Source organism: Carassius auratus, chromosome 28 (assembly GCF_003368295.1).
Source record: "Carassius auratus strain Wakin chromosome 28, ASM336829v1, whole genome shotgun sequence".
NCBI lineage: Eukaryota > Metazoa > Chordata > Actinopteri > Cypriniformes > Cyprinidae > Carassius > Carassius auratus.
Window position 1 is genome coordinate 21,027,955 of NC_039270.1, and position 15,780 is coordinate 21,043,734.

General features: G+C 35.4%; 1 pseudogene; it reads right to left on the reverse strand.

Annotated features, from left to right (window-relative positions):
* Positions 1 to 154: 154 nt before the first annotated feature.
* LOC113047377 (synaptic vesicle glycoprotein 2C-like) lies at positions 155 to 5,929 on the reverse strand (annotated as a pseudogene).
* Positions 5,930 to 15,780: the final 9,851 nt, after the last annotated feature.

Consider the following 15,780-nt stretch of genomic DNA (forward strand, 5'->3'; position numbering starts at 1 on the left):
AACATTTGATGCTGAGTATTATTTTTGTTAGAAAAAAAAAAAACTCTCAAAAAAGAAACATTTAAGTTATCATTTAAGTATCCTCCGATTTCATTTATAAATTATTTTCATAAAAAAAAATGTTTTTATTCTTGATATAAACGAGAAATAATGACTATAATAGAGCTGTCAGTCCTCCTGACAGCAGGAGTGTAGATAACATAAGCGGAGGTATGGCACAGTTTGAGCCCACCAGCTGTCCAAACACTACATTTCCCATGATGGCTGCCACACGACCCACTGCAGTGAAAACCCCCAGAGCTGATGAGCTAACAGAAACTGGATTGTCTGACCTCTCTGCATTTAAGATCAGTACCAATATAACTTTATTACAAATTAATATTGGGGTTCACCGTAGTTGTGTGGGGTAAAGTTCAGTTCCCAACACGTCTAGAGCGTTCCAGGAGATGACATAGACGCCGCTTAACACGCAAGACATGATCACACTCTGAGCTTTGGTCTTTACTACATAGATAATGAACACGCTCATGCTGGACGCCAACAAACTGACGTCTATTAGAGAAAAATCTGCATCATTATTATAATATAATAATAATTATAGCACTTTATTCTTGAATGTTTTGTTAAGTGTAGTAATTAAATATTTTGAGCTGTCATTCAAACACTGGAACTTATGTACTAACAAAGCAGGATTTTCCCACCAATTCTGTCCATGAACAGGATAGTGAAGATGTTTCCTGGCAAATTTGAAGCAGCTGTTATAAAACCCTCCATGTACACTATAAAAAACACATGAACACATGCAAACGACACGAAGCCTTGATAAAAAAAATACTTGAATATCATGACAACAAAATTCACTTCCTGATAGTAATAACTAACAAATTTCAAATTTTTTGTGCTTTTGCTGATGAGGAAAATATTGAGTGGTCTCATTCAGTCTGCTTTTAGTAACATTAACATGCAGTTTTAACTAGATCGCAGCTTTCATTTTCTGAGTTTTGGACTCGAGACACATTGGCGCTTGAATACCCATCCTCGGTTCTCTTAAAAAGCTCCGGATACCACATCCATAACCCATTATACCTGCAGGAGAGGATTACAACATTGAACATACATACTCATAATCTGAGTAACTTAATCATTTTTAAATTAAGTTAACTAATTATAACAGATCTTAAAGGTACAAGTGGCAAAAACAACCTGTCGTGTTCAACCAATCAGAACATAGTTTATTTACATATTGATGTTATGATGTAGCAGCAAAGAAAAACAGCTTGTTTTATTCTAAGACTGACTTTGGTCTTAAAACCTTGACTAACCTTAACCTTGAATATTTTGCCTTTTATAATTTGTTAAGTACCCAAATGAAATGCAGAAAAATATAATCAGCAGAACAACTCTTCTGAAAACCAACGTTCCAACAAACAGCTGTTTCATGGGGTCCAGAGCCTGTAAAAGAACCAGCAGGGCCATAAAGAGCTGGGTAAGACTTCATGTTAGCATTAATAGCTTCTAAGAAAGCAGAAAAGAAGTGCGCTGAACCGGTTTGAGGTGGTGGCTGAACTGCTGACATCTTGAGCCACTAGTGGGTCTGTTTTTTTACTTCATCATCTGATCTGATCACAAGACCTAGTACCTGTTTTATCAACTGACACACCAAAATAATGTAGTTTCCTTCATGAAAAGTGGGAAGGTTTGGCCTTTTAATTAAAAGCAAACATCACTAAGGTGGTACGGATAGGAAATGGTTTTGTGGCACATCTGTTGTTTAGTTTGAACATCGTCTGGAACACAGACAAAGCCTCTGCCTCACATCCGGCCTGTGGAAGAGAAACACATTGTGTAATAACGTGCCACCAAACATGCAGCATGTAATGGACCTTAATACAGTACATAAATTCTAGAACTGTAACTTGTTCAGACACATGAAGTTGTAGAATTTACAGCCTATTAATTGAACTTTTATATCAGTCTCAAAAAAAAGTAAAGTATCAGTCAGTACACACCTCCATTAGAAACTTGGGGCTCTCTGGCATGAACAGTCTGAAAATCAGTGCTGATGACAGACTGAGGACGGAGGACTACAAAAAGATGCCAACTCTGAAAATTCAACCAGCCCCAATGAGCATTCAAAGATGTTCTGGGAATCACCAACCATGCCACACCTGGAAAAAACACAGAATGTGTATTCAAATCAATATTCATGCATCAATGTTTAGCACTTATGACAATAAATAACTACAGCCTACTTATTACCTTTTTAGACTCTTCTTTCTAAAAAGCAGCACATTACATATTTGTATCTTTTTTATATTCTGCTTTATGCATTGTTATTTTATTTATTTATACTTCTTTTATATTTTCATTTATTAATGGATACATATTTGGTTATTTACTTTTGTCTTATGCAGTTTTTATGTTTATTTTGAATTTTATTTTATATTTGTATTCATATATATTCTTATCTTTTTTATTATTTATACTTGAGTATAGATCTAGATCCTCAGGTTGTGTTCTTTACTGCTCATGTTTCAGAGGATGATGGTTTTACCTGCTGCTAAAATATTTCCAGCCACCCAGAAGGTGGCTAGAGTGCTGATCATTGCCCCCCTCCTCAAACGTGGCTGAAACTTCGAAAAATAGGAGAAGATGGCAGGAATGGAGCCGCAGACCCTGAGAGTGAGACACAAGACACAAATGCATTCATGTGTTTCTACGTTTCAAGATTCTGTCTGTTTATTTTCTATCCAAACCTTCAGAATGTGTCTGTGGAGGTAAAAACTCTTTTGGCATGTCATTACCCTGAAGAACAGCAGGAGCAAAAAGAGCCAGAACCTCGTGGCTAAACTGGCCACTGCCCCAAATACGCCATTCACTGCCAGAGAAATTACCGGAACGTTCCACCTCCACCTTACTCTGCGATCAGCCAGATACCCCCAAACATAACCAACCAACATCATTCCTGTCAAAATAAGCAGCCGGTTGACACATTACGTCTTACTTAGCAGCATGATACTCAAATCACATGGTTATGTCAGCAGTTTGAATAACTGGTTCAGTTTTGTATTTCTTACGAAAAAAAAAAACTGAAAACTATGAGCATGAGTTTGCTGTTTTCAGACATGTGATAAGGCAACCAAAGTTCAACCAAATAGGGAACAAACTGCATTTTTGACCCGATTTACTTTTTTGATAAAAAGTTAGATTTTCCTCCTTTGACCTTTAAGCAAAAAGACCATTAGTTTTCACACAATGAATGAATTACAAATATCTAATTTTTAAAAAAATAACATGATTAGAAAATCAAATAAAAAAGAAAGCAGCACAGTTAATAACCAAGGAATATGCTGGTGGTGAGGAGCCCCATATCGGCCAAGGTGAGATGGAGGTCACAGCGTGCCGTGGGCAAGAGGAACACACAGGATCTCCATCACATCGCTAGCGTTTGCCCACCCACAGACCACCAACAGCAACCAGTGGAAGAACCCGAACCCCACAGAAACATGAGGATCGCTGACCACTGCATCTGGACATAAGAAACTACATTTAGGACAAATTATTCTCCATATGAAATACACAAAGGTAAAATAAAGATGATTTTTAACCTGCTTTCTCAACAGCCTCTTCATATGAAGGTTTCTTTCTGCTGGACGCCTGGTCAACTAATGGAAACATTATATATACACAGTACAGAACAAAAGTCTGGACACACCTTCTCATTCAAAGAGTTTTCTTTATTTTCATGACTATGAAAATTTGTAGAGTCACACTGAAGGCATCAAAACTATGAATTAACACGTGGAATTATATACATAACAAAAAAGTGTTCTTCAAAGCAGCCAGCTTTTGCTTTGATTACTGCTTTGCACACTCTTGGCATTTTCTTGATGAGCTTCAAGAGGTAGTCACCTGAAATGGTTTTCACTTCACAGGTGTGCCCTGTCAGGTTTAATAAGTGTGATCTTTTTGCCTTATAAATGGGGTTGGGACCATCAGTTGTGTTGCGCAGAAGTCACATGGATACACAGCTGATAGTCCTACTGAATAGATTGTTAGAATTTGTATTATGGAAAGAAAAAAGCAGCTAAGTACAAGAAAATGATTAGCCATCATTACTTTAAGAAATGAAGGTCAGTCAGTCTGAAAAATTGGGAAAACTTTGAAAGTGTCCCCAAGTGCAGTCACAAAAACCATCAAGCACTACAAAGAAACTGGCTCACATGCGGACCACCCCAGGAAAGGAAGACCAAGAGTCACCTCTGCTGCGGAGGATAAGTTCATCCGAGTCACCAGCCTCAGAAATCGCAAGTTAACAGCTCTGGTTAACAGCAGCTCAGATTAGAGACCAGGTCAATGGAACACGGAGTTCTAGCAGCAGACACCTCTCTAGAACAACTGTTAAGAGGAGACTGTGTTAATCAGGCCTTCATGGTAGAATATCTGCTAGGAAACCCCCGCTAAAGAAAGGCAAGAAGCAGAAAAGACTTGTTTGGGCTTAAGAACACAAGGAATGGACATGCATTCAGGTGACTACATCTTGAAGCTCATCAAGAGAATGCCAAGAGTGTGCAAAGCAGTAATCAAAGCAAAAGGTGGCTACTTTGGAGAACCTAGAATATGACATTTTCAGTTGTTTCACACTTTTTTGTTATGTATATAATTCCACGTGTTAATTCATAGTTTTGATGCCTTCAGTGTGAATCTACAATATTCATAGTCATGAAAATAAAGAAAACTCTTTGAATGAGAAGGTGTGTCCAGACTTTTGGTCTGAAGTGTATATGTATATATTTGTGTATATATAATATGCACTGGGGTTACGGGGGTCCTGACCCCCTCAAAAATCAGATCCAGCTAATATAACCCCCCCCCCCCCCCCCAATATCATCACATCATTAAGATTAAAATAAATATGAAATATTCTGAATACCTACTTTTGTTCGTTTTCTTTATTAATTTCATTTGCCAGCAAGAAAGATAGTATCATATTTTAAATAATCTGTAATGTACCCCACACCTACTACTTGGTATTACCCAACCAGCTTTCTCTACCAAGTTTGTTCACTATTTTGCGCAGTCGCTGGGATGAATGGTTTGAGAAAGCTGACGGAAAGATGAAAAGGACACTGAAAGGCAGCCAGACGACGATTTTTTATTGTTCGTCGACAACAGGCAAAAAAATAAATAATAATAATCCTGACCAAACGGAGGAACCCCTATTGCTAATTTAGCTGTTAAGTTAGCTCTGCGTTTCTCAAAGTGTAGGGAATACAGACATGACAAGTGGGGCGCGACAAACCGGTTTTGTGCCCATCTTTTTAATTCCTTTATTTATTGACCATACACTCAGAACAAAACAAAGACACTTTTAAGTATCACGCCTTACTTAACTTGGTTCCCATGGAGACGCGTTATTCATTGCTTGTCACACAGCAGCCGCAATAGCGCTGATTGACTGATGATCTGATTTTATTTCCTTTTTTATTCAAAATTTCACACAAATTTGTTAGCTATAGCAGGATATATCTGATGTTCCAATTGTGAAATATGTGCAAGTGGGTGTGTTTTGTTGTTCAAACACTTTTATAACGATCGCGTTAGTTGAGCTGTATGCGCAATGTATTTTAGGTATCCATCTTATTAAAATACCTAAAAAAAATATATGTACATTATTAGGAATTTACCACATCCGGCTCAATTTGAGATTATTATTATTATTATTTATTTATTTATTTATTTATTGTTCTTTTTTGCATGGAGTTTGCAAAGTTACAAAATGAATCAAAGCACAACTAATGTTATCGTCCACACTTGTATTTTCTCAGTTTCTGAATTTGAGGTTATCAGAGGCTAAATGCAAACACAACTTTTTTAATCTACTTTTGAGACTTATTTCATGCAAAGTGATAAATAATTGCACGTTCATTTTCTATATTTCTATCAAGAAAATTATTCAATAAATTAATTAATTAATAATAAATATGGCATGAGTTTAAACCCCCCAATGGTAGACCCAAAGTTACACCCTTGTGTATACATACATATAATATATATATATATATATATATATATATATATATATATATATCACTAAAATATACTCTGCGGTCTGGGGTGATGGGATGGGGGCTTCTGTGATATTAGACTGCGTAGCCTATAATACAAGATATGAATTTCAAACCTGAACGAAACATCTTTTTATTCAAACAACGGTCTGTCATTAGTCTTTAGTCTGCCACAAAAAACAACATTAAAATCATGAACTCAAATGTCATTGTGAAAAGAAATAAAAAAACCTACAGTAAGTGGCCAGCCTATCTGGGGCTTACCGCCGTGCGTAGCCGCGGTGGTAACTGTAATTCAGTCGCGTGTTAAAATCATTCGTGAAACTACCGCCAGGTGGCGCAAAGGGACGGATTGCGAAATGAATGTAATTGTAAAATGAGATAAAAGAAGGAAGTAAAACAACAATAACATTATGATATAACATTGTAACATTTAAAAAAAAAAATGCCAGCGAATAAACATGTACAAACTGTGAATAGTTGCAGTATCAGTATTGAAAGAGAAGTGCTGGATTTTTTCGTTTTTTTTTTTTTTGCTCCGCAACTCACTTGAAGAAGTTCAGATAAATGGAAACACCATACACTATGTAGCCTAACAATCCTTAATTGAAGAAATGTGGCAAAATATCTCAAGAGAGAACCTCATATTAAATTCAAAAGTGCTTTGCCTGCATCTTAAAGCCTCTGTCAAGCTTTCTGCGTCCGCGAGTCCGCTATGGACCGCTAGGTAGGCGTGACGTAAAGTCGTCATTGGAGAGTGTGTGCCCAGGCTCTGAGCAGACAACCGCGCGGACAGGTGCAGGTCAGTAGGCTTCAAAAGCAAAATTGCACATGTGCAGGCAGAGTGAAGAAGCTCATTGCTACTCGAACCTGTGCAATCCGTCAATAAAAAGAAAATAAAGACAGTCAGAGGTGCAATAATTCTGGGAAATTGCGGATCATCAGCCTGCGCATTCAGAAGTATAAATTGAAGAAGTCTGCGTCCGCGCTGGCCGTGTACGCGTCCGGATTGCTCATGCGGAAAGGATAACACAGGCATTACAATCGCAACTTCTTTGTGTTACTCCTTTAAAGCTGAATCTCACAAAATTGGTCAGCTCCCGACAGCATCAGGTGTTTTATTTATGGGGAGTAGAATTGTTTATTTCAATGAATGTAATAGATTATATATCATAATAGTTAGGCTATAATATTATAAATCAGGTTGGTTTGTATTGCTGACGTAATATGTAAATTATATGCGTAGACTTGCACTTAGACCATAGTGCGGCCCGCTGGGGAAAAAGGTTGAGAACCACTGATATAAAGTTTGCTGTCCCATATTATACAGGAATTGTTCATTTAAAAAAATCAAATTATATTGTTAGTTCTTATTATATTGTTAAAACAAGTTCATTTAGAACTTTTTTTTTTACTTATAAACTCCTTGAGAATTTAAAGTTAGTTTAATAGTATTTAAATTCAAGTAAAAAAAAAAAAGGTTTTAATTGCTTAAATTATTTTTATTAATTAATAATATGTTATCATGTTTATTCTTTTAAAAAATATGTGTTTATTCTTTAGGAAAACAAGGGAAAAAATAAGGGACAATCCAAATATTTGTTTTGCTTTACCTATTTATGTAAGCTACAATTATTCAAATAATAATAATAATAATAATAATAAAATAATGTCATTAAAAAATACCATTGGCCTGAGTAATTTTGACCCTTATAGAATTGCGACTTTAAAGATTAGTCATTTAGGTGTTAAAAATACTGTGAAATTAATAATTGGATTTTAATTGGATTTTAATTGGATTGGCATGGATTTTAGAGCATAACAACTGAAGGTTTATGAAACATTAGCCAATAAAGCATTTTTTAAACAACGGAACTTAAAGTTGTGAACTAAAATATTATTTCAACCATACGTCATTGAGAATAAATAAAATGCATAATTTTCATAACATTTAATTATTCATAAAATGCATAACGTTTCTGGTGTTTGGATTTGTACTTCAATATAATGAGCTCCAAATTTAAGAATAGTCCTAGACTTCTCTCTCTCTTTCTTTAACAGCATTAGCTCAATGATATACGTCTTCCTTCCATTAGACTTTTCCTGCCTTGCTAAATGTTGTGCTCATGATCAATAAGTTGTATTATCTGATTCAGTAAAGTCAAACCGCAGACAGTGAAGCCTCGGAGACCCGTAAGGCGGGAACAGAGGACTCCGCTTGGTCTTAAAGCCTCCCGCAAACATCCACGATCACAAACAACAATGATTTTCGTAAAATAATGATTAATTATTAATTGATGATTTGTTATTATCATTATGGTCTTGTGAAAATAATAATATGGGCTGCAAGAAGATTATGAATACAAATAGTAGCCTAGTGCTGCTGAGTGCAGGCATGTTTCAGCCCAGTAACACACCGTTCCTCAGAGCCAAAACACAGACCGAATTCTGTTCAGCTGGAGGGGGTTGGGTTTTGGATAGTTATTCATGGCTTGTGGGGGTCGAGATAAAGGTGTGAATTGCTCTTTCATATGGACATTAAAAATGCCAGCAGCTAAAACAGGTTAAGAATTCTAGCCAATTGACACCCTAGAGGGCACTCAAAGAAATACTATGATGCCAAGGTAGAACATTAATTCCTTTGATGGACTTTGTCCATTTAAGCACGTTTGCGTCTTTGTACACAATTACAAAGTGGATCCACATCTGTAATATTTCCCCCTAAAAACAACCCACAAATCGCTAGTAGATACAACAGACCTAGATATCAAGCCACTTCTATGTTAACTTTATCTAGATTTTTCTATTAATACAATTTCTTGGAGAGGAAAACTACTCAAAATTTTGACTCATATCGCTTCACGCATCACAATAAACACTGCAGGTTTGTGTCTTTACTGTCTGTTACAAAGTGGATCCACCAATGTAATATTTCACCCTAAAAACATTTTAAAAAAATGCCAGAAGTTGCAACAGATTTAGAATTCAAACCACTTGAGACCTTAGAGGGAACTCAAAGAAACACTATGATGCCAAGGTAGAACTTTAAATGCCTTTGATGGACTGTCCATTTAAGCACGTTTGCATCTTTGCACTCAATCACAAAGTGGATCCACATCCGTAATATTTCACCCTAAGAAAATAAAAATGCCAGCAGCTAAAACAGGTTAAGAATTCTAGCCAATTGACACCCTAGAGGGCACTCAAAGAAACACTATGATGCCAAGGTAGAACATTAAATGCCTTTGATGGACTTTGTGTACAAAGACGCAAACGTGCTTAAATGGACAATTACAAAGTGGATCCACATCCGTAATATTTCACCCTAAGAAAATAAAAATGCCAGCAGCTAAAACAGGTTAAGAATTCTAGCCAATTGAGACCCTAGAGGGCACTCAAAGAAACACTATGATGCCAAGGTAGACCTTTAAATGCCTTTGATGGACTTTGTCCATTTAAGCACGTTTGCGTCTTCATACACAATTACAAAGTGGATCCACATCTGTAATATTTCCCCCTAAAAACAACCCACAAATGGCTAGTAGATACAACAGACCTAGATATCAAGCCACTTCTATGTTAACTTGATCTAGATTTTTCTATTAATACAATTTCTTGGAGAGGAAAACTACTCAAAATTTTGACTCATATCGCTTCACGCATCACAATAAACACTGCAGGTTTTTGTCTTTACTGTCTGTTACAAAGTGGATCCACAAATGTAATATTTCCCCCTAAAAACATTTGTAAAAAATGGCAGAAGTTGCAACAGATTTAGAATTCAAACCACTTGACACCTTAGAAAGAACTCAAAGAAACACTATGATGCCAATGTAGAACTTTAAATGCCTTTGATGGACTGTCCATTTAAGCACATTTGCATCTTTGCACTCAATTACAAAGTGGATCCACATCTGTAATATTTCCCCCTAAGAAAATAAAAATGCCAGCAGCTAAAACAGGTTAAGAATTCTAGCCAATTGACACCCTAGAGGGCACTCAAAGAAATACTATGATGCCAAGGTAGAACATTAAATGCCTTTGATGGACTTTGTCCATTTAAGCACGTTTGCGTCTTTGTACACAATTACAAAGTGGATCCACATCTGTAATATTTCCCCCTAAAAACAACCCACAAATCGCTAGTAGATACAACAGACCTAGATATCAAGCCACTTCTATGTTAACTTGATCTAGATTTTTCTATTAATACAATTTCTTGGAGAGGAAAAGTACTGAAAATTTTGACTCATATCGCTTCACGCATCACAATAAACACTGCAGGTTTGTGTCTTTACTGTCTGTTACAAAGTGGATCCACCAATGTAATATTTCCCCCTAAAAACATTTTTAAAAAATGCCAGAAGTTGCAACAGATTTAGACCTTAGAGGGAACTCAAAGAAACACTATGATGCCAAAGACCCAAACTTGCAGTAGTTTTTATGGTCTGCGAAACAATAAAAAATAAGATTTTGAGTAATTTTGGTCTCCAAGAAATTGTTTTAAAAGAAAAATCTTAATCAATGTTATGTCATCTTAAGCTATGTTAATTTGATCTAGATTTTTATATAAACGTGCTTAAATGGACAGTCCATCAAAGGCATTTAAAGTTCTACCTTGGCATCATAGTGTTTCTTTGAGTTCCCTCTAAGGTCTCAACTGTCTTGAATTTTAAATCTGTTTTAGCTGCTGGCATTTTTATTTTTTTAGAGTGAAATATTACGGATGTGGATCCACTCTGTAATTGAGTGCAAAGATGCAAACGTGCTTAAATGGACAGTCCATCAAATGCATTTAAAGTTCTACCTTGGCATCATAGTGTTTCTTTGAGTTCCCTCTAAGGTCTCAAGTGGTTTGAATTCTAATTCTGTTGCAATTTCTGCCATTTTTTAAAATGTTTTTAGGCGGAAATGTTACAGATGTGGATCCACTTTGTAATTGTGAACAAAGACGCAAACGTACTTAAATGGACAAAGTCCATCAAAGGCATTTAATGTTCTACCTTGGCATCATAGTGTTTCTTTGAGTGCCCTCTAGGTTCTCAATTGTCTTGAATTTTAAATCTGTTTTAGCTGCTGGCATTTTTATTTTTTTAGGGGGAAATATGACGGATGTGGATCCACTTTGTAATTGAGTGCAAAGATGCAAACGTGCTTAAATGGACAGTACATCAAAGGCATTTAAAGTTCTACCATGGCATCATAGTGTTTCTTTGAGTTCCCTCTAAGGTCTCAAGTGGTTTGAATTCTAAATCTGTTGCAATTTCTGGCCTTTTTTAAAAATGTTTTTAGGGGGAAATATTACATTGGTGGATCCACTTTGTAACAGACAGTAAAGACACAAACCTGCAGTGTTTATTGTGATGCGTGAAGTGATATGAGTCAAAATTTTGAGTAGTTTTCTTCTTCAAGAAATTGTATTAATAGAAAAATCTAGATCAAGTTAACAGAAGTGGCTTGATTTCTAGGTCTGTTGTATCTACTAGCGATTTGTGGGTTGTTTTTCGGCGGAAAAATTACAGATTTGGATCCACTTTGTAATTGTGTATAAAGACACAAACGTGCTTAAATGGAGAAAGTCCATCAAAGGCATTTAATGTTCTACCTTGGCATCATAGTGTTTCTTTGAGTGCCCTTTAGGGTGTCAATTGGCTTGAATTCTAAACCTGTTTTAGCTACTGGCGTTTTTATTTTTTTAGCAGTAAATATCGTGGATGTGGATCCACTTTGTAATTGAGTGCAAAGACGCAAACGTGCTTAAATGGACAGTCAATCAAAGGCATTTAAAGTTCTACCTTGGCATCATAGTGTTTCTTTGAGTTCCCTCTAAGGTCTCAAGTGGTTTGAATTCTTAATCTGTTGCAACTTCTGTCATTTTTTTAAAATGTTTTTAGGGGGAAATATAACATTTTTGGATCAACTTTGTAACAGAAAGTAAAGACACAATCTTGCAGTGTTTATTGTGATGCGTGAAGTGATATGAGTAAAAAAATTGAGTAGTTTTCCTCTCCAAGATATTGTATTAATATAAAAATCTAGATCAAGTTAACATAGCTTAAGATAACATAACATTGATTAAGATTTTTCTTTTAAAACAATTTCTTGGAGATCAATATTACTCAAAATCTTATTTTTTATTGTTTCGCAGACCATAAAAACTACTGCAAGTTTGGGTCTTTGGCATCATAGTGTTTCTTTGAGTTACCTCTAAGGTCTCAAGTGGTTTGTATTCTAAATCTGTTGCAACTTCTGGCATTTTTTAAAAATGTTTTAAGGGGGAAATATTACATAAGTGGATCCACTTTGTAAGAGACAGTAAAGACACAAACCTGCAGTGTTTATTGTGATGCGTGAAGTGATATGAGTCAAAATTTTGAGTAGTTTTCTTCTCCAAGAAATTGTATTAATAGAAAAATCTAGATCAAGTTAACATAGAAGTGGCTTGATTTCTAGGTCTGTTGTAACTACTAGCGATTTGTGGGTTGTTTTTAGGCGGAAACATTACAGATGTGGATCCACTTTGTAATTGTGTATGAAGACGCAAACGTGCTTAAATGGACAAAGTCCATCAAAGGCATTTAATGTTCTACCTTGGCATCATAGTGTTTCTTTGAGTGCCCTCTAGGCTCTCAATTGTCTTGAATTTTAAATCTATTTTAGCTGCTGGCATTTTTATTTTTTTAGGGTGAAATATTACGGATGTGGATCCACTTTGTGATTGAGTGCAAAGATGCAAACGTGCTTAAATGGACAGTCCATCATAGGCATTTAAAGTTCTACCTTGGCATCATAGTGTTTCTTTGAGTTCCCTCTAAGGTCTCAAGTGGTTTGAATTCTAAATCTGTTGCAACTTCTGGCATTTTTTACAAATGTTTGTAGGGGGAAATATTACATTTGTGGATCCACTTTGTAACAGACAGTACAGACACAATCCTGCAGTGTTTATTGTGATGCGTGAAGTGATATGAGTCAAAATTTTGAATTGTTTTCTTCTCCAAGAAATTGTATTAATAGAAAAATCTACATCAAATTAGAATAGAAGTGTCTTGATTTCTAGGTCTGTTGTATCTACTAGCGATTTGTGGGTTGTTTTTAGGCAGAAATATTACAGATGTGGATCCACTTTGTAATTGTGTATGAAGACGCAAACGTGCTTAAATGGACAAAGTCCATCAAAGACATTTAATGTTCTACCTTGGCATCATAGTGTTTCTTTGAGTGCCCTCTAGGGTGTCAATTGGCTTGAATTCTTAACCTGTTTTAGCTGCTGGCATTTTTATTTTTTTAGGGGTAAATATTACGGATGTGGATCCACTTTGTAATTGAGTGCAAAGATGCAAACGTGCTTAAATGGACAGTCCATCAAAGGCATTTAAAGTTCTACCTTGGCATCATAGTGTTTCTTTGAGTTCCCTCTAAGGTCTCAAGTGGTTTGAATTCTAAATCTGTTGCAACTTCTGGCATTTTTTAAAAATGTTTTTAGGGTGAAATATTACATTGGTGGATCCACTTTGTAACAGAGAGTAAAGACACAAACCTGCAGTGTTTATTGTGATACGTGAAGTGATATGAATCAAAATTTTGAGTAGTTTTTTTCTCCAAGAAATTGTATTAACAGAAAAATCTAGGTCAAGTTAACATAGAAGTGGCTTGATTTCTAGGTCTGTTGTATCTACTAGTGATTTGTGGGTTGTTTTTAGGCGGAAATATTACGAATGTGGATCCACTTTGTGATTGTGGATTTAATGTTCTACCTTGGCATCATAGTGTTTCTTTGAGTGCCCTCTAGGTAGTCAATTGGCTTGAATTCTAAACCTGTTTTAGCTACTGCCGTTTTTATTTTTTTAGCGGTAAATATTATGGATTTGGATCCACTTTGTAATTGAGTGCAAAGATGCAAACGTGCTTAAATGGACAGTCCATCAAAGGCATTTAAAGTTCTACCTTGGCATCATAGTGTTTCTTTGAGTTCCCTCTAAGGTCTCAAGTGGTTTGAATTCTAAATCTGTTGCAACTTCTGGCATTTTTTAAAAATGTTTTTAGGGTGAAATATTACATTGGTGGATCCACTTTGTAACAGAGAGTAAAGACACAAACCTGCAGTGTTTATTGTGATACGTGAAGTGATATGAATCAAAATTTTGAGTAGTTTTTTTCTCCAAGAAATTGTATTAACAGAAAAATCTAGGTCAAGTTAACATAGAAGTGGCTTGATTTCTAGGTCTGTTGTATCTACTAGTGATTTGTGGGTTGTTTTTAGGCGGAAATATTACGAATGTGGATCCACTTTGTGATTGTGGATTTAATGTTCTACCTTGGCATCATAGTGTTTCTTTGAGTGCCCTCTAGGTAGTCAATTGGCTTGAATTCTAAACCTGTTTTAGCTACTGCCGTTTTTATTTTTTTAGCGGTAAATATTATGGATTTGGATCCACTTTGTAATTGAGTGCAACGTGCTTAAATGGACAGTCCATCAAAGGCATTTAAAGTTCTACCTTGGCATCATAGTGTTTCTTTGAGTTCCCTCTAAGGTCTCAAGTGGTTTGATTTCTAAATCTGTTGCAACTTCTGGCATTTTTTAAAAATGTTTTTAAGGGGAAATATTACATTTGTGGATCCACTTTGTAACAGACAGTAAAGACACAATCTCGCAGTGTTTATTGTGATGCGTGAAGTGATATGAGTAAAAATTTTGAGTAGTTTTCCTCTTCAAGATATTGTATTAATATAAAAATCTAGATCAAGTTAACATAGCTTAAGATAACATAACATTGATTAAATTTTTTCTTTTAAAATATTTTCTTGGAGACCAAAATTACTCCAAATCTTATTTTTTATTGTTTCGCAGACCATAAAAACTACTGCAAGTTTGGGTCTTTGGCATCATAGTGTTTCTTTGAGTTCCCTCCAAGGTCTCAAGTGGTTTAAATTCTAAATCTGTTGCAACCTCTGGCATTTAAAAAAAATGTTTTTAGGGGGAAATATTACATTTGTGGATCCACTTTGTAACAGACAGTAAAGACACAATCTTGCAGTGTTTTTTGTGATGCGTGAAGTGATATGCGTAAAAATTTTGAGTAGTTTTCCTCTCCAAGATATTGTATTAATATAAAAATCTAGATCAAGTTAACATAGCTTAAGATAACATAACATTGATTAAGATTTTTCTTTTAAAATAATTTCTTGGAGACCAAAATTACTCAAAATCTTATATTTTATTGTTTCGCAGACCATAAAAACTACTGCAAGTTTGGGTCTTTGGCATCATAGTGTTTCTTTGATTTCCCTCCAAGGTCTCAAGTGGTTTAAATTCTAAATCGGTTGCAACTTCTGGCATTTTTTAAAAATGTTTTTAAGGGGAAATATTACATTTGTGGATCCACTTTGTAACAGACAGTAAAGACACAATCTTGAAGTGTTTTTTGTGATGCGTGAAGTGATATGCGTAAAAATTTTGAGTAGTTTTCCTCTCCAAGATATTGTATTAATATAAAAATCTACATCAAGTTAACATAGCTTAAGATAACATAACATTGATTAAGATTTTTCTTTTAAAACAATTTCTTGGAAACCAAAATTACTCAAAATCTTATATTTTATTGTTTCGCAGACCATAAAAACTACTGCAAGTTTGGGTCTTTGGCATCATAGTGTTTCTTTGAGTTCCCTCTAAGGTCTAAATCTGTTGCAACTTCTGGCATTTTTTAAAAAA